Source organism: Molossus molossus, unplaced genomic scaffold (genome assembly GCF_014108415.1).
Source record: "Molossus molossus isolate mMolMol1 unplaced genomic scaffold, mMolMol1.p scaffold_m16_p_4, whole genome shotgun sequence".
NCBI lineage: Eukaryota > Metazoa > Chordata > Mammalia > Chiroptera > Molossidae > Molossus > Molossus molossus.
This window is the reverse complement of record NW_023425377.1, coordinates 43,788,190-43,807,398: the sequence shown is the minus strand read 5'-3', so window position 1 is coordinate 43,807,398 and position 19,209 is coordinate 43,788,190. Positions and strand designations below refer to the sequence as shown.

Here is a 19,209-nt window from a genome sequence, read left to right as displayed (position 1 = left end):
GGGGAGGGATTTGTATAGTGAAAGAGGGCAAGGACAGAACCCTTAAAACTGTTGTCTAATATGTGAGCTGAGAGCCTTTGTTTTGACTAAATTATTGGGAACCAGGAAAAAGGAAGTAAGTCAAGGCTGTTCTGATATATTCATTTAGTAGAAACCCACCTAAATTGTTTGATTGGATGAGTGAAAATGGTCCTCTAATCTTTCCTAATCAGCTGTCACACTATCTGACAAACATGTAATTAGAGACTCTCTGTTTTGAGTTAAGGCATTGTCTTTCTAGGAGTTACCTGTTAAAATATAGATGTCCCTAAAGAGAGGTAAAATTTTAATCCATTATTGGTGGTGGTATTTTTAGGTCACTAGATTTTATTCTGGAATTCAGATTAAAGGGACAGATAGGAATTTGAGAAAGACTGGGTTTGGGAAACCTGTCATTGTTGAGGAGTATGGGACCACAGAGGAACCTGAATTTGAAGCATCAAGGTCACCAAGCACCTGGAGATAAGGAGATAAGGAGAGTTGGAGACTATGTGTGTGTATGTGTGTGTTTGGAAAATGGATGGTGAGTTGGAGAGCAAAGGGGTAATGTCACTAGAAAAGGGAGTAAGAGACCATTTAAGGGGATGAAGAACTAACTAAAGGGAAAATATTGAAAATATTTCAGTTATGAATTAGGGTGACCATAAAATTTATCTTCTAAACTGGGACATATTCACAAAGGAAGGGAAATGGCTATAATTAGTAATTACATTGTGAAAACCTGCATAAACTGGGACTATCACAAGAAAATAGGATGAATGGTCACTTTATCATGTATATATTTCACTAATAGTGTAATAAAGTAGTATTACTTTTTAGTTATCATGTGCCAAGCAGTGTATTAAGTAAACACTTTATACATTTATAACAGTATTACAATAATCCTATGAGATAAATAGCATTGTATTCATGTTTTTTTCTCTTACATTTATTTTATTTTATTTTTTATTACAGTTGTTTCTCCTTTTTTACCCCATTGACACCCTCCTCCCCATGCCCCCCACCCCGTCCCTGGCTTTCTTATCCGTGTCCATTGGTTATGTGTACATGCATATAAGTACTGTGGTTTATCTCTTCTCTCCCCCCACCACCCCTTCTTTGGAGGGTTGTCAGTCTGTACCCTACTTCCACGTCTCTGGGTCTACCCTATTCCTCAGACTGTTATGTTCATTATATTCCACAAATAAGTGAGATCATGGGCTATTTGTCTTTTTCTGCTTGGCTTGTTTTGCTTAAGATAATAGCTTCCAGGTCCCTCCATGTCATCTCAAAGGGTAAGAGATCTGTTTTTCGTTTTTCTTTTTTTTTTTTATCCTCACCCGAGGACATTTCTTCCATTTTTTTGTTCAGATAGAGTGGGAGGGAGAGAGAGGAAGAGAGAGAGAGAGAGAAATATCGATGTGAAAGGGACACATCGAGTGGCTGCCACCCGCAAGACCCAACTAGGGCTGGGGACAAACTGCAACCAAGGTACGTGCCCTTAGTGGTAACAGAACCCAGGTCTCTAGACCGCAGGCTGACACTCTAACTGCTAAGTGTAACTAGCCAGGGATCTTTCTTTTTCTTTTTTTTAATCCTCACCCGAGGACATTTTTTTGTTTTTTGTTCAGATCCAGTGGGAGAGAGAGAGAGAGAGAGAGAGAGAAACACTGACGTGAAAGGGACACATCGAGTGGTTGCCACCTGCACGACCCAACCAGGGCCGGGAAAAACTGCAACTGAGGTACATGCCCTTAGCAGGAACTGAACCTGGGTCTGTCTGGACCACAGGCCGATGCTCTAACCACTGAGCAATCTGGCCATGGTAGAGCTTTATTACATCTGCATAGTACTCCATTGTGTATATGTGCCACTGCTTTTTTAACCATTTGTATACTGATGGGCACTTGGGCTGTCTCCAGATCTTAGCTATTGTAAATAGTGCTGGTGTGAACATAGAGGTATATACATTATTTCTGATTGGTGTTTCAGGCTTCTTAGGGTATATTCCTAGAAGTGGGATCAGTGGCTCAAATGGTAATTCAATTTGTAATTTTTTGAGGTAACACCATAGTGTTTTCCATAGTGGCTGGACCAGTCTGCATTCCCACCAGCAGTGTACTAGAGTCCCCTTTTCTCCACACCCTCGCCAACACTTGTTGTTTGATGATTTGTTGATGGCGGCCATTCTGACAGGTGTGAGGTGATACCTCATTGTTGTTTTAATTTGCATCTCTCTGATGATTAGTGATATTGAGCATTTCTTCATATGTCTCTTAGCCATTTGTATGTTCTGTTTGGAGAGGTGTCTATTTAGCTCCTCTGCTCATTTTTTAATTGGATTCTTCGTCTTCCTTTTGTTGAGTTGTATGAGTACTCTATATATTTTGAAAATTAACCCCTTATCTGATGTATCATTGACAACTATACTCTCCCATATAGTGGGTTGCCTTTCCAGTTTGAGGGTTGTTTCTTTTGCTGTGCAGAAGCTTTTGAGTTTGATATAGTCCTATGTGTTCATTTTTTCCTTTGTTTCTGTTGCCTTAGGTGATGTATCAGTGAAAATTCTGCTCCGTTTGATGTCCGAAATTTTGTTGCCTACATTTTCTTCTAGGATTTTTATGGATTCATGGGTCACATTTAAATCTTTTATTCAGATTATTCTTGTATGGTATAAGTTGATGGTCTAGTTTCATTTTTTTGCATGTAGCTGTCCAGTTCTCCCAACACCATTTATTACAGAGGCTGTCTTTACTTCATTGTATGTTCTTGCCTCCTTTGTCATATATTAATTGAGCATAATGTCTTGGGTCCATTTCTGGGTTCTCAGTTCTGTTCCACTGGTCTATAGGCCTGTCCTTTTGCCAGTACCAGGCTGTTTTGACTACAGCAGCTTTGTAGTATAACCTGATATCTGGTATTGTGATACCACCTACTTTGTCCTTCTTTTTCAAGATTACTGTGGCTAAGACTTCCAGTACTATATTCAATAAGAGTGGCAAAAGTAGGCATCCCTGTCTTGTTCCTGATCTTAAGGGAAATGCTTTTAGTTTTTGTCCATCGACTCTGATGTTGGCTGTATGTCTTTCGCATGTGGCCTTTATTATGTCGAAATATGATCCCTCTATTTCCAGATTGCTGAGCGTTTTTATCAGAAATGGATACTGGACGTTGTTGAATGCTTTTTCAACATCTATTGGTATGATCAGGTGGTTTTTATTCTTCATTTTGTTTATGTGGTGTATCACATTTATTGATTTACAAATATTGTACCAGCCCTGCATCCCTGGGATGAATCCCACTTGGTCATGGTGAATAATTTTTTTGATGTATTGCTGGATCCAATTTGCTAGTATTTTGTTCAGGATTTTGGCATCTATGTTCATCAGGGATATTGACCTGTAGTTTTCTTTCTTTGTAATGTCTTTTTCTGGTTTTGGAATTAGAATTATCCTGACCTCATAAAATGAGTTTGGAAGTCTTCCTTCTCGAATTTTTTGAAATAGTTTGAGGAGAATGGGTGTTAGTTCTTTGAATGTTCGGTAAAACTCCCCTGTAATGCCATCTGGACCTGGGCTTTTGTTTGCTGGGAGAGTCTTGATTACCTCTTCAATTTCCTTAGTCGTCATTGGTCTGTTCAGGTTTTCTATCTCTTCCCGGTCCAGTGTTGGGAGACTATGTGTTTTTAGAAATTTGTCCATTTTGCTTAGATTGTCGAATTTGTTGCCATATAATTGTTTATAGTAGTTGTTAAAGAACTTTTGTATTTCTTTGCTGTCAGTTGTTACTTCTCCTCTTTCATTTCTGATTTTGTGTATTTGGGTTCTCTCTCTTCGTTTCTTGGTGAGTCTAGCTAAGGGTCCATCAATCTTGTTTATCTTTTCAAAAAACCAGCTCTTTGTTTCCTTGATCCTTTGAATTGTTTTTTTGGTCTCCATGTCATTTACTTCTGCTCTGAGCTTTACTATTTCCTTCCTTCTACTTGCTCTGGGGTTTTCTTTTTTTTGCTCTCTAGTTCTTTAAGTTGTGAGGTTAGATAGTCTATTAGAAATTTTCTTGTTTCTTGAGGTAGGCCTGTAGTGCTTTGAATCCGTCTCAGAACTGCTCTCGCTGCATCCCATAGATTTTGTGTTGTTGTTTGTTTTGTTCATTTTCATTGTTTTCCAGGAAGTTTTTGATTTCATCCTTGATCTCCATGGTAACCCATTCATTGTTTAATAACATGCTATTTAGCCTCCATGTGTTCCACTGTCTTTGCATATTGTTGCAGTTGATTTCTACTTTCATGCCATTGTGATCTGAGAAGATGCTTGATATGATTTCAATCTTCTTGAACTTGTAGAGACTTCATTTGTATCCTAACATGTGGTCTATCTTTGAGAATGTCTCATGTGCACTTGAGAAGAATGTGAATTCTCTAGTTTTGGGGTGTAATTCTCTGTAGATATCTATTAAATTCATTTGGTCTAGTGCTTTATTTAGAGTCTTCATTTCCTTGCTAAGTTTTTTGTCTAGAGGATCTATCCAGTGATGTCAGCGGGGTTTTGAAGTCCCCTGCTATGATTGTATTGCTGTCGATTTCTCCTTTGATGTCCTCTAGAAGATTTTTAATATATTTTGGTGCTCCCATATTGGGTGCATATATGTTTATCAAGGTTATACCTTCTTGTTGGATAGATCCTTTCAATATTATGTAGTGGCCTTCTTTGTCTCTAGTTATGGCCTTCATTTTGAAATCTAGTTTATCAGATATGAGTATTGCTACCCTAGCTTTTTATTCTTTCCATGTGCTTGGTAAATTTTTTTCCATCCCTTCACTTTCAACCTATATGAGTCTTTTGTTGTGAGGTGGGTCTCTTGTGAGCAACATATATGTGAGTCATGCTTTCTTATCCAATCAGCTGCTCTGTGTCTTTTTATCAGAGCATTTAATCCATTTACATTTGAAGTGATTATTGATATGTACTTATTTATTGCCATTTTTGTTTAATGTGGTTATATTTGTCTTCCTATTTGTTCTATTCATTTCAGCAGTCCTTTTAACATTTCTTGCAGTGCTGGTTTGGTGCTAATGTATTCCCTTAGCCTTTTTTGTCTGGGAAGCCCTTTATTTGACCTTCTATTTTGAATGATAGCCTTGCTGGGTAGAGTAGTCTTGGATTCAGATCCTTGTTTTTTATGACCTTGATTAGTTTGTGCCATTCCCTTCTGGCTTGTAGTGTTTCTTTTGAGAAGTCAGCTGATAGCCTTGTGGGGGTTCCTTTGTAGGTAACCTGTTGCTTACCTCTTGCTGCTTTTAGGATTCTCTCTTTGTCTTTAATTTTTGGCATTTTCATTACTATGTGTCTTGGTGTGGGTCTGTTGGAGCTCCCTGTGCTTCTTGAACTTGAATGCCTTCTTCCTTCACCAAACTAGGGAAGTTTTCTGTCACTATTTCTTTGTATATATTCTCTAACCCTTGCTCATTTTCTTCTTCTTTGGGGACTCCTATGATGCGAATATTGTTACGTTTCCCATTGTCCCACAGTTCTCCTAAGCTGTCTTCCTGTTTTCCAATAGTTTTTCCTTTTGGTTTTTTGATTGGTTGATTTTTTTATACCCTATCTTTTAATTCACTGATCCGGTCCTCAATTTTCTCTACTCTGCTATTTAGATCTTCCAATGTGTTCTTTATTTCTGCTATGTCATTCTTCATTTCTTCTTGGTGATTTTTAATTTCAAATTGGTTCATTTTCAATGTTTCTATGTCTTTACTCATGGTGTTGATGTCCTTACTCATACTGTTGAGCTTCCTCAAGATCATGGCTCTGAATTTTAGGTCTGTTAACTTGCTTTGCTGCACCTCATTTATCTCATCTTCGGTAGCAGTCTCTTGTTCTTTCATTTGGCATTTGCTTCTTTGTTTCACCATTTTGGCTATCGCAGTGGGCTTTGGAGCCTGCCAAATTTTCCCTGTGGATGTTGGTGTTCTGCTGTTTATGGCTCCCTCTACTGGGTTTGGATGAGCGTGGGAGGACCCACGTTAAATACTATGGTCAGGTCTTACTTTCTTGGGTAGAGTTGCAAGCCCAGGAATGGTTCAGTTATTTTCTAGCTTTTTGCCTGGAGGCTATTTGAAGAGCCTTGGGTTCTCAGTTGAATGAAAAACTCCCTCAGGGGTTCAGCATAAGGGGATTTTCCAAGAGTGGGGCAGATGCTAGTTGTTAATGAGCTTCAATTTGCATTTCAAAGGCCCACCAGGTAGGGTTGAATCTCTAAGGGAGGGGCTGCTGCCTCTACCTAGAACCCTGGGAAGGAGTAATGTGGCCACCATCCTGCATGGCCCCAACTCAGCAAACGCTCTGAGCGCCCTCCAAATCTCGAGTGTCCCCACACAGTTCCAGTCCTGTCCGCCGTCCCTCTGCCAGTGGCCAAGGTGAGTGGCTGTGGCTATTTTAGTGCTCTGTCCTAGCTCTCTGTGCTGTGGAGCGGGTTTGTGAGTTTAACCCCGAGGGTGTTGCTCACAGCTAAGACCGCTGCTGTCTGTGGGCTCCCAGACCCACTCTTGAGCCTCCACAATCCTATCAGGATCGATTCTGTGCCCCTGGTTATATGGTCCTTGCCAGCTGCTTTTCATTTGCTTTTTCCCAAAGATTTGTCTTTATTTTATTGGTAATTCCAGTTTGGTTCTGGGAGATGGTCTGTGTAGCTTCCATTCACTCTGCCACCATTTTGGACATTTATCTTTGATGAAAGATTCCAAATCTCAGGAAGGTAAAATGTCTTGCCTGCAATTTTCCATGGCAGTTAGAATCAGAAAGAATGAAATAGCTTAATATTTATCATAAGCAAATTCCAAATAAACTCTTAAACACTGCATTGTACTGCAGTTGCTGTGGATATATGTATTTATAATTTTCTCTGAATATTATTAAGAAAATTACTAACATAATGTTGCATTATATGTTAAACCCAGTTCCTTTCAGATAGCTAAACTTCTGAGGGCTTGTTTTATGCCAGACCATGTTCTAGGCATTTTACATGTGTTAACCTAATTTTTTTTTCTTTATTGATTTTGAGAGAGAGGAAGGGAGCAGGAGAGAGAAATGGAAACATTGATGAGAGACACCAATTGGCCACCTCCTGCATACCCTCCACTGGGTATCAGGCCCCCAACCTGGGCATGTGCGCCGAATGGGAATTGAACCGGTGACCTCTTGGTGCGTGGGTCGATGCTCAATCACTGAGCCACAACTGCCCGGCTTTTTTTTTTTTCTTAAATCCTCATCCAAGGATATTTTTCCATTTATCTTTAGATAGAGTGTGTGTGTGTGGGGGGGGGGGGGGAGAGACATTGAAGTGAGATAGAGACATCAATTGGTTGCCTCCAACATGACCCTGACCAAGGCTGGGGACAGAACCATAACTGAGGTATGTGCCCTCGACTGGAATCAAACCCGAGACTTTTTAGTCCTTGGACGGATGCTCTTACCAGTGAGCATTCGGCCAGGGGTATATTACCTAATTTAAACCTTACAATAAATAGCCTTGTGAATTACTTTCATTTTACAGTTTAGGAAAGTGAGGCATGGTGAGTAACGACTAAAATCAACACATCTAGTAATTGGCAGAAGCAGAATTTGAACTGTGACAGTTTGGTTCCTGAGCCTGTTTTCTTAACTGCTATTCTATACTGCCTCCTCTAACCCATTTTCCTTGTATATGTTTTCATTGCTCTTGGGAGTGGGTTTTTTTGGGTTCCTGTTACCGGTCCAGAGTTTGTGTGCCTGACTTTTGAAAGCCAAAACCCAAAACATCAGAGTTTGGAGTGAGGAATGGTTTATTGTTCAAGAAGTCACCAGCTGAGTAGTTTCTCAAGTCTGTCTTAAGAAAGTACAGTTCAAGCTTCTTTTAGGTCAGTAGAAGGGGAAAAATGGGAGGGGCAATCAGCAGAACTGTTTTCTATCACTAGAAATTGTAGATTTTATATAAATGGATTGTACAGTATATACTTGGTGTAGCTTCTTAGCATAATTATTTTGGAATTCAAGTGTGTTGAGTATGCAATAGTTTTTGTTGTTTTTTTTTTTTTTTTTTTTTAGAAAGAGAGAGGTGCCCTGGCCAGTTTGGCTCAGCAGTTAGAGAGTTCCGGGTTCGTAAGGGCATGTACCTCGGTTGCAGTTTGTCCTCTGCACCAGTTGGGGTTGTGTGGGTGCAACCAGTCGATGTGTCTCTCTCACATTGATGTTTCTCTCTCTTCCTCCTTCTTTCCCTCCAGCTCTATCTGAAGATAGATGCAAAAATGTCCTCAGGTGAGGATAAAATAAATAAATAAAAGTAGAAAGAGGGAGAGAAGGAAACACTGATATGAGAGAGAAACATCGATTGGTGGCCTCTCATACACAACCGGATTGGGGATCAAACCTGCAACCTAGTCAAGTACCCTGACCAGAGATTGAACCCACAGCTCTTTGGTGTACTTTCACCAACTGAGCCATCTGGCCAGGGCAGGTCATTATTTTTTATGACAGGTAGAATACACCGAATGGCTCTAAAGTAATCTCCCTAATTGTGGTTTTTCTTTCCAGGGTTTCAGTTATCTGTGATCAATCTTGGTCCAAAAATATTAAATGGAAAATTCCAGCAATAAACAATACATAAGTTTAAAATTGAGCTCCATTTTGAGTATGATAAAATCTTGTGCTGTTCCACTTCATCCCACTTGAGACATTAATAATCCCTTTGTCTATAAAACCCCCATTTTTAGTCACTTATGCTACCCATTTTTTAGTCACTTAGAAGCTGTCTTGGTTATTAGATTGCCTATTTTAGTATTGCAGTTCTTGTGTTCAAGTAACCCTTATTTTACTGCCACATTTACATAACTTTTATTACAATATATTGTTATAATTGATCTATTTTATTATTGTTCCCTGCAGATAAGAGAAGACTATTGTACCACCTTTTATCAATTTACCTGTTGATGGACAGTTAGGTTGTTTTATTATTTGTTGCTGTTCTAAATTTCTTACTGTGCCTAATTTATAAATTAAACTTTATCATAGGCATGTATGTATAGGAAAAAGCATAGGCTGTATAGGGTTCAGTATTGTCTTGGTTTCTTGCATTCACTGGGGGTCTTGGAAGGTATCTCCCATGAGTAAGAGAATAGTACTGTACCACCCTTTATTGATTCACCTGTTTTTGTTTTTTTTCACCTGTGCACACACATTTTTATTTATTTTAAAATATTTGTTCCTTTTTAAATTTCTTTATTGTTGAATGTATTAGAGACATCCCCCCCATTTTCTCCCTTAACCCCCTCCTCCCCACTCCAGCCCTCCTCCTGCCATCCCTACACTATTGTCTGTGTCCATTGGTTATGCATATTTGCATATAAGTTCTTAGGTTTATCTCTTCCCCCCTGCCCCCCTTCCCTTTGAGGTTTGGCAATCTAACAACCAATTTGTACATCTTTTTTTTTTTTAATCCTCACCCAGGGATATTTTTTTATTTATTTATCTTCAGATAGAGTGGGATAGAGAGAGAAAGAAACATCACAGTGAGAGGGACACATGGACTGCTTGTCTCCCACCTGACCCCAACCATGGCTGGGGATGAACCGCAACTCAGGTATGTGCCCTTGACCGGTATTGAATCTGGAACTCATTGGTCTGCGGGCTGATGCTCTAACCACTCAGCAAACTGTCCAGGGCACCAATTTGTGCTTTTTAACCCCTTCACCCTTTTCAACCACTCTTTCATCTGGCAATGATCAAAATGTTATCTGTATGAGTCTGTTTCTGTACTTCTTGTTCGTTTGTTTGTAGATTCAGTTGTTGATAGATAGTAATTTGTTGCCATTTTATTGTGCATATTCTTGTTGTTCTTCAGGAAGACTCGTCAACATTTCATATAATACTGGTTTGGTGGTGATGAATTCCTTCAGCATTTTCTTGTGTGAGAAACTCTTGATATGGTCAACGATTCTAAATGATAGCTTTGCAGGATAGAGTAATCTTGGTTGTAGGGCCTTGCTTTTCATCACTTTAAATATTTCTTGCCACTCCCTCTGGCCTGCAAAGTTTCTTTTGAGAAATCGGCTGCCAGTCTTATTTGTGCTCCTTTGTAGGTAACTAAGTGCTTTTCTCTCGCTGCTTTTAAGATTCTCTCTTTGTCTTTAACCTTTTGCATTTTGATGATGATGTGTCTTGGTGTGGGCTTCTTTGAGTTCATCTTGTTGGGACTTTCTGTGCTTTCTGGACTTGTATGTCTATTCCCTTTATCAAGTTAGGGATGTTTTTTGTCATTATTTTTTCAAATAGGTTTTCAATTTCTTGCTCTCTTCTTCTGGCACCCCCATGATGTAAACGTTTGTAAGCTTGAAGTTGTCCCAGAGGCTCCTTATACTATCCTCCTTTTTTCAAATTCTTTTTTCCTTTTTCTGTTCTGACTGGGTGTGTTTTGCTTCCTTATATTCCAAATGTGAAGCAGGAGCCAAGATAGGCCGATCTTATGGTAAAACCACTGGAACCAGCTTGGGTGGTCTCAGAAGTTGGGTGGAGCAAGGCCTCAGAAATCACCAGGGCGGAGCAAACAGTGTGAGCCAGGTTGCTGGTATCCCACATATGGCTCCTGTGTGCCCACCAGTGGGGGAAGAGCTCACTGAAGGAATAATGGCATCCACAAGCAGGACTATCTGGGAGAAAACTGACTCTCCAGCTCTCACTCCAATGCCAAACAATTCAATTCTTCCCTGTATGTCTCTGGTGCCTTTCAAGCTGCCTCCCCCACACAAGCCTGGAGGGAGCAAGACCAACTAAGTCATGTGCAGGTCCTTTAAAAAGGAGGAATTTCCTGGGGCTCTAATAGCTTTAGCCTCATCCTACTGGTTTTTACAGCCAGACATTATGGGATTTCTCTTCCTGGCACTGGAACCCTGAACTGAAGGTCCTGGTGTGGGACAGGGACCCCTTGCTCCTCAGGGAGAACCTTCACAGCTGAGGTGTCCCTCCTGATTTTTGTCCGCCAGCTGCTCCGTGCCTCCTCCCCTCTACCCCTTCTGTTAATTTCGATGTGTCTTCTTTAACTTTGTAAGTGTAGGACTTCCATCAGCTCGATTTCAGGTGGTTCTGAATGATGGTTGTTCTATGAAACTTCATAAAGAAAACATAAGGGAAGATTTTTGTGGCCTTGGCTTACACAAAGATTTAAATCTTAGATACAACACAAAAACATAATACATAGAAGACGAAAGTGATAAATAGGACTTCATCAAAATTACTAACATCTACTATTGTTAACAGAATGAAAACCACATTACCTGAAAATGAACTTGTATCCAGAATACACAAAAAACTCTCAAAACTAAATAATAGAAAACCCAATTTAAAACAGGACAAATGATCTTAACACACTCTTCACCAATGATATACAACAGTGCAAATAAGCACATGAAAATATGCCCAGCATCATTTTCATTAGGAAAATGCAAGGGTATGGAGCAATAGGAACTCTCTTTCCTATATTGTTGGTCATAATGTGAAATGGTAAAACCGCTTTTGAATACACTTGGGCAGTTTTTTAAAAAATTAGACACATGCTTACCATACAACCCACACATTCCATTCCTAGGTATTTAAGAGAAATGAAAGTGTATGTCCACAAAGGACTGTTTATAGCAGCTCTATCTGTAATTGCCAAAACTGGATACAACTCAACTGTCTATCAACAGGTGAATCAAGAGACTTCTGGTCAAGATGGTGGCACAGGTAAACGCAGTATTCACCTACTCCCACAACCACATTAAAATTACAACTAGACTACATATTTGTACATTATGACCAACAATATGGGAAAGAGAGTTCCTACTGCTCCATACCCTTGCATTTTCCTAATGAAAGTGATGCTGGGCATATTTTCATGTGCTTATTTGCACTGTTGTATATCACTGGTGAAGAGTGTGTTCAGATCATTTGTCCCTGTTTTAATTTTTTTTTTTTTTTTTTATCCTCACCCGAGGACATTTTTCCATTTTTTGTTCAGGTAGAGTGGGAGGGAGAGAGAGGAACAGATAGAGAGAGAGAAACATCGATGTGAAAGGAACACATCGAGTGGCTGCCACTCGCACAACCGACCAGGGCCGGGGACAAACTGCAACCGAGGTACGCGCCCTTAGTGGGAACCGAACCCGGGTCTCTCAGGACCGCAGGCCGACGCTCTAACCGCTGAACCAAACCGGCCAGGGCCATTTGTCCCTGTTTTAAATTGGGTTTTCTATTATTTAGTTTTGAGAGTTTTTTGTGTATTCTGGATACAAGTTCATTTTCAGGTAATGTGGCTTTCATTCTGTTAACAATAGTAGATGTTAGTAATTTTGATGAAGTCCTATTTATCACTTTCGTCTTCTATGTATTATGTTTTTGTGTTGTATCTAAGATTTAAATCTTTGTGTAAGCCAAGGCCACAAAAATCTTCCCTTATGTTTTCTTTATGAAGTTTCATAGTTTTAGGTTTTACCTTTAGGTCTGTGGTCCATTTTGAGTTCATTGTTGTATATGTTACGAGGTGTGGATCTCCAATTACTCCATCTGCATTTGTTGAAAAAGGCTGTCCTTTCCCCCACTGAATTGTCTTTGCATCTTTGTGGAAAATTGATTGACCAAGTATGTATAGGTAGATTGAGTCTACTGACTTTTGAATATAATGTGTATCTCCATCTGTTTATCTTCTTTGCACATCAATCGATAATTTATTCCTAATTATTTCATATTTTCTGACTAGACTATAAATAACATTATTATTTTAAATTTCAGTTTTGATTGTTCTTGGAACAGTTGTTCTATACAAACAGTTGTTTTTGAGTATTGATCTTGTAAATCCTGTACCCTTCCTAAACTCACTTATTAGTTCTAATTGTTTTTCTGGTTTTTTTTTTCTATCCTCACCTGAGGACATTTTTCCATTTTTTGTTCAGATAGAATGAGAGGGAGAGAGTGGGGTAGGGAGGAAGGAAGGGAGGGAGAGAGAGAGAGACTGAGAGAAAAACATCGACATGAAAGGGACACACTGAGTGGTTGCCTCACACACGACCCAACCAGAGCCGAGGACAAAGTGCAACTGAGGTATGTGCCCTTAGCAGGAACCAAACCCAGGTCTCTCTGGACTGCAGGCCGACGCTCTAACTGCTGAGCCAAACTGGACAGGGCTGTTTTCTTAATTTCATTTTCAGATTAAGCACAGTGCCCTGGTGCATTTTCAGTTTAGATTTGAAGAAATGTATAAGCTTACAAAATGTAGTGCATCAGTACCTTGCCAGGAGTGATGTGTGGCATCCCTACCATTTTGTGTTCATTTTTCTTTTAATGAAATACTAATATTCTTTATAATATGGAACCTTGAAATTTCAAACTACCATTATTTAAATAGTTGAATTTATAGACAGTTTCAGGAAAGTAATTCTGAGAAAATAATTGCTATTTGTGTTTTGTTTTTGTTTTTTATGGAATTCTAAGTATTCGTTCAAATTATATGTTTCAGAGAGAAAAATCAAGTGCATTGGTGATGGTTGTGGGAGGATGAGGGACAGTATTTGATAAGGACTTCGAGATTTGAGGCTTGAGCACTAACCGCATGGATCCCTGCGATTTACTGAGATGAGAAAGTCTTAGAAAGCAGTGGATTTGAGATTATCAGTTCAGCTTAGACATACTAGATTTTCGGCCTGTTTGTTGATTGTGTTAAGTGCTTATATGTTTATTTGGAGGCTTGTAAATGAAGAAATATATTTTAGAGAGGTTAAAAACAGGTTTGAGGTCACACAGCTTAGCTAGTTGTATGTAGAATTAGAGCCCAAACCCAGAGCCCTCTGACTCCAAAGCTACTGTGGTTATCCCTGTACTGTGTTGTATGTATCATGCTTGGCTTTGATAGTAATAAATGTTGCCTGTGAGCTATTATAAATAAATAGCAGTGCTTAGAAACTCAACAGGGTCAGACAGATAACTGAGCTGGGTTATATATAAGAGTAATGGCATCTGTGGAGCTCTGCAAAACCATGTCCTATCTGAAGGATTAGCTGCTAATCAGCTCCAACAGATTGTTACCATGTGTGAATGTGGGCCTAGTATTGTCGGATCTTTTGGTATTTTTCAAGAGACTTCAGAAATCATGATTTTCATGTTGTCTTCTGATGTATAAATGTAGTCAGCTTTCTTTTAACACAAGTTGTATGCCAGCCTTGTGTGGGTTCACTAAACAGATGTCTGTTGGATTCTGCCCAGTAGGGGGACCTTTGATAAGAGCTGTACCTGGTATCTATGGACAGTGATAAATTTATATGATGGGGAAAGGGTGGTAACTGTAATAAGTACATTACAACTTTTGAAATACAGGGTGCTTAATTTGACCATGGTGCTTAGTGAATCTGGCGTTTAAGTTCAATTTTCGTATGAATCAGTTAATTATAGATGGGGGAAGGGAGAATTGCTTTCTGTAACATTTTGCCTCCTAATTGTATGCTTTCATTTATGGATAGGGCCAGTTGTGAGTGTGTGGATTTTTGAGTGAAACCTCAACCCAAGTAAGAAGAAACCTTCAAGGAACAACTACTGACAGTGAGTCTGCAGTCATCTCTATTCTTTCTTTCTTTTTTTTTTTTTTGTATGTGCGCCTGGTAGGAACTGAACCCATGGACTGCGGGCCGATGCTCCAACTGCTGAGCCAAACCGGCCAGGGCTGCAGTTGTCTCTATTCTGTGCATAATATGGAATTTTTTCAACTCAGAGACAGCTGAGTGGGTGACTGTTGACAAGGAGTGGTGAGTCTGAATAACCCCACTGATAACTAAAATACTTTCCTTAAAAAGAGTACTATTTCTCCTACATTCTCAGCATTTACTGACTGTTAAATAGTAAGTTAGCTTTTGTATAAGAATGACAACAGTCCACTTTAAAAGAAATCTTTGCTCTTAACAGTGTGTTTCATGTATGATTACAGTTTTACTTTTTTCTTCAGTTAGGCACATTCCTTCCTTTGTTTTTGTGCTTTTTTATTTCTTCCACCAGTCCAAATCATACCATCCTCCAAGGCCTGACTTCCTTGAAATAATTTAGCCAACACTGTTGGGTGTTGGTCCCATTTTATCCTTCTCTGTTTAGTGAGTTTAGAAGATGAAATAGGTTAAATAGACCAAGCCCCCTGCCATCTTTTTACTGCATGGTTTGCAGATGACTTATAGCACTACATTTTCCCTTTACCTTGCTCGATCAATCTGAGGATTGATGCAAGAATGTTTCTAGCAATCGTTCTTTGCATCCTCTTTAAAAAAAAAAAAAACAAGGTGTCAATCAATCCACCAGCAGTTCTATCTTAGAAATTACTGCTTTATTTATTAGAATTATTTTTAATTCCTCATTTCTCAACTCTCAATTTTCTCAATTCTAAACTCACATGGCATTACACCAGATATAGTAACTACATCATTGAAGGCATGTAAAAGACCACACAGCAGGTTACCAACTTTGCAAACAGAAGGTGACAAAAAAACCCGAATTATCTTTAAAGATGAAGAATGGCCCGCTTGGTGTGAGTCAGTGGTTAAGTGTCGACACATGCTCTAAGAGGTTACTGGTTTGATTCCTGGTCAGGGCACATGCCCAGGTTGTGGTCCAGTGGGGGGCATGCAGGAGGCAGCCAATCAATGTTCTCTCTCATTGATGTTTCTCTCTCTCACTCTCTCTCCGTTCCTCTCTCTAAAATCAATAAATAAAAATAAATTTTTAAAAAAGATGCAGAATGCTGAGCCCACCAAAAAAAAAAAGTCCCACCAAATGGTCCCCGACAACCATTCCCATTGCCCACCATGCACATCTTGGATTGATCATGGAGGAAGAATCCGACCGAGTCTGATGACCAGATTTCGTCCTCACACGTTTCAGGACTGATAGCTGAAAAAGTTATCACAGAAAAAGCGACTCTACGGACTCCACGTGTTGCATGAACAAAGAGGAAAAGAAGTAATGAGCCACTTGACATCCCATCAAGTGATGGGGAAAGTGCCATTCACAACAAATCTGTCTCCATACTAGAGCAGTTGGAGAGGGAGATGAACAATCTACTTGCAAACATGGGCAATCAGTTGAAGCTTTTTAATGCCAAGATGACACTACTGGAGACCAAGGCTGACAAACTCTTGAGAGATTTTTTTTTTATGCATTCACAGTCAGTGCAAGAAACCCCACCAAAGGGTGCCTTCTACCCAAGTGTGGAAACAGATGAAACTAGGCCTTCTCCTGTAGCTGCCTCTGCTACATTACCTCAGAATACAGAGGAAGATTTCTACAAATCTGAAAAAAATGGTTCACATAACACTGAGCCAGCAACTATGTCCTGCAGCAAAATACTCCATGATCAAATTCTTTATGCTTTAGGACTTATCCTTATTATGGCCATTGTGCACTATAGACAACATTAATAACAACAAAACAATGACGTGATGGTCATGATAGTTACCAGTATCCATTCTGATCTTGGTTATGGTAGGTCTCATTTTCTTTGGAAGTGATTGTTTCAGGAATGGGCATAAAACCCAGGTTTGGCCAATGGGAAATAAAAGGGAAGTCTACAAGAGACTTCTGGAAAGGGATTTTTCACTTTTCAAAAAGAAGAGATGGTCCCTCTTCTCCCCAGAGCTTGTTTTATCTGGATGTAACATCTGTATTCATCTTGACTACTATACTGAAAGTGATGTAAAGGGGGGGCAGAGGCAAGACAATTATAGAAACTTGAACTAGAACCCCATTTAATAGAACCTCCTTAATTGTGGGTTTCTTGCTGTGTGAGATAATAAATTTCCTTATTGTTTAAGTAATTTTGCCCTTAGATGTTCTGTTCCTTGCTGTGGAAATTATCCTGATTCATTTTATTTCTCCCCTTTTTGATTACCCACTGCCTTTTCATGCCTGATCCATTTCTACTTGATTATGTTCTGCGCTTTCCGGTAATGTATGTTTGTGTATATTGCCTTTGTAGTACATTACACACTTTATGAAGTCAAGGACTATGTTTACATCCTTACTATGTCTAACACTAGTCCTATCTTCTTAATAAAGCCACCAGTGCATATTTACTGAATTGAATTATTTGAACAGTATTTGAAAAACCAATCTACAGAATTGAGTAATTATAGAGATTTTCTTTTAATTCACATTTTTTTCTTTGACCACACTGCTTTCCTCTAGGAGTATGAATGAAGTTTGACTTTTGATTTAAGATGACTGGTGTGTAACACATTTTCAAGTGGTTAGTTCTCTAAAAATGTTGCTTGGATTTAGCCTTTTTTGTCTGTTCAACTTTACTATAGTGAGTATTGGCGTTCAGTGTAATAAATTTTGCGTTCTTCTCTGTCGTGAAAACAATAGTTTACTTACTTTTTTTTGTTTTTTTATTCTTACCCAAGAGCATTCCTCCGTTTTTGTTCAGATAGAGTGGGAGGGGAAGAGAGGAACAGAGAGAGAGAGAGAGAAACAATGTGAAAGGGACACATAGAGTAGCTGCCTCCTGCACGACCCCAACCAGGGCCAGGGACGAATTGCAACCAAGGTATATGCCTTTTACTGGAATCGAACCCATGACTCATTGGTCTGCTGGCTGATACTGTAACCGCTGAGCCAAACCAGCCAAGACCAGAATAGTTTACTTTATATTTTCTGTGCTAATTATAGGAATAAAGGACATTGGTGGTAGTAGGAATTATGATCAGGATTAATTTGTTTATTTGACTTTGGAGTGTGCATTCTCAAAAAACTCCCTAAAGTGTGCATCTTTGCTCTTTTCTTAGGACCTAGTAGAGAGTGGGAAGGAGTGGGAAAGTTGCGGGCAGGGGAGATTTGGTGATGATCTAGTATGTGGTGAGAAGAGTCTTGAGTTACAGGATGGATTATTTAGTTGCTTGTATTTCAAAGCTCTATGAAACTAGAACCATTTTATTTTTACCTAACTCAAGACATCCATGTATTCTATCCTTTCTTTAAATTCTGCCCGCAACTTTCTTGAAAAATGGGATAAGAGTCTCTTTTTCTTCCTGAAAAATCTGTAGTGTTGCTTTCAGTTCTGTTAAGAATGAGAATTATAAACCTGCCTTGTAATCTGGTAGCACATTCTGAATCCTTCAAAAAGTGATTCACATTCAGAGAAGGACTTATTTTTTTGTCTTGATGAGTTGTGCTTAAAATCTGGGGGAGTAACTTGAAGAAGATGGAAAGTTGTATGATGTGCTTGACACATCAATTTTAATTTGGTAATATGATTATTTAGTAATATAAAAGGGTTAAATCATTAAGATTAGCTTTAATGTGTTTAATATATGTTATGAGGAGATTGTAGGAATGGAACATGTATCTTAACCTAAGGCCATCATGCCAAGCATGTGATCTAAGCCAGATTAATCAGAATGAGATCTAAGGACATTTGCTAGAAATGTTGGGATGAAAGCACTTATTTTCTTCTGCTGATTTTAGCCTGAAAATGTGTAGTCATTAAATTCCTGGCAGCTATCTTCTGACTATACAAGGAAAGTCAGTTGAATAAGAAGCGAGCACAGGAGGAGTAGTGCAGAGGAAGAGCATACCTCTTGTCAGCTCAATTGAGCTGCTGGATCAGGTCTTCCCCCAAGATAGTATGCTTCTAGACTTTTCAGTTACATGAGCCAATAAATGCCTTATTTAATACAACTGGCTTTAGATTTTATCTTACATGTATATGAAAACATCCTAGCAGATGCATCCTTATTACCAACTGTTTAACACTATATAATAACTCAGTGGATTTACTAAAACTTGAATTGTGAATTAAGCAAGTAGGCCTCTGATACAGGTGTGTGAGGTGGCAGATAATACAGTGCAATCATTGATTTATTTAAGCATTCAAGTATAAGTAAAAGAGTTAAGGTGGTAAACAAATGCATAGTCCATGACACTGCTAATGGAACTGATTATTAACTGGAAGAGACTGATGTTATGTGCATAATCCTACTAATGACTTATTAACAGTTCAGGGTTCTAGGAAAAAAAATCTATCATTGATAGTGATTAACTCTTTGGTAGAGACTCCAATTTTGAACCCTTGGCATCTCTAGAACCATGAAACAAATAATTGTAGGGAACCTGGAATCTGGCTGACTTAAAAAAAATAAGGAAAGCTATTATTTAACCT

The 19,209-nt window shown here is 39.0% G+C and overlaps 1 protein-coding gene across 9 annotated transcripts in view; it reads left to right on the top strand.

The window, feature by feature from the left end:
• CDC42SE2 (CDC42 small effector 2) overlaps positions 1–19,209 on the top strand; it is a 137,768-nt gene that overhangs the window by 36,102 nt on the left and 82,457 nt on the right. For 6 of the 9 annotated variants that reach the window (XR_004962024.1, XR_004962025.1, XM_036282029.1 and 3 more), the window contains exon 2: positions 14,534–14,612. The gene's annotated coding sequence lies outside the window, so the exon portion shown is untranslated. Of the gene's footprint in view, positions 1–9,611; positions 9,631–11,749; positions 11,769–14,533; positions 14,613–14,796; positions 14,816–19,209 lie in introns of those variants that run through there. The other 3 variants (XM_036282032.1, XM_036282031.1, XM_036282034.1) reach the window with 3 other exon arrangements.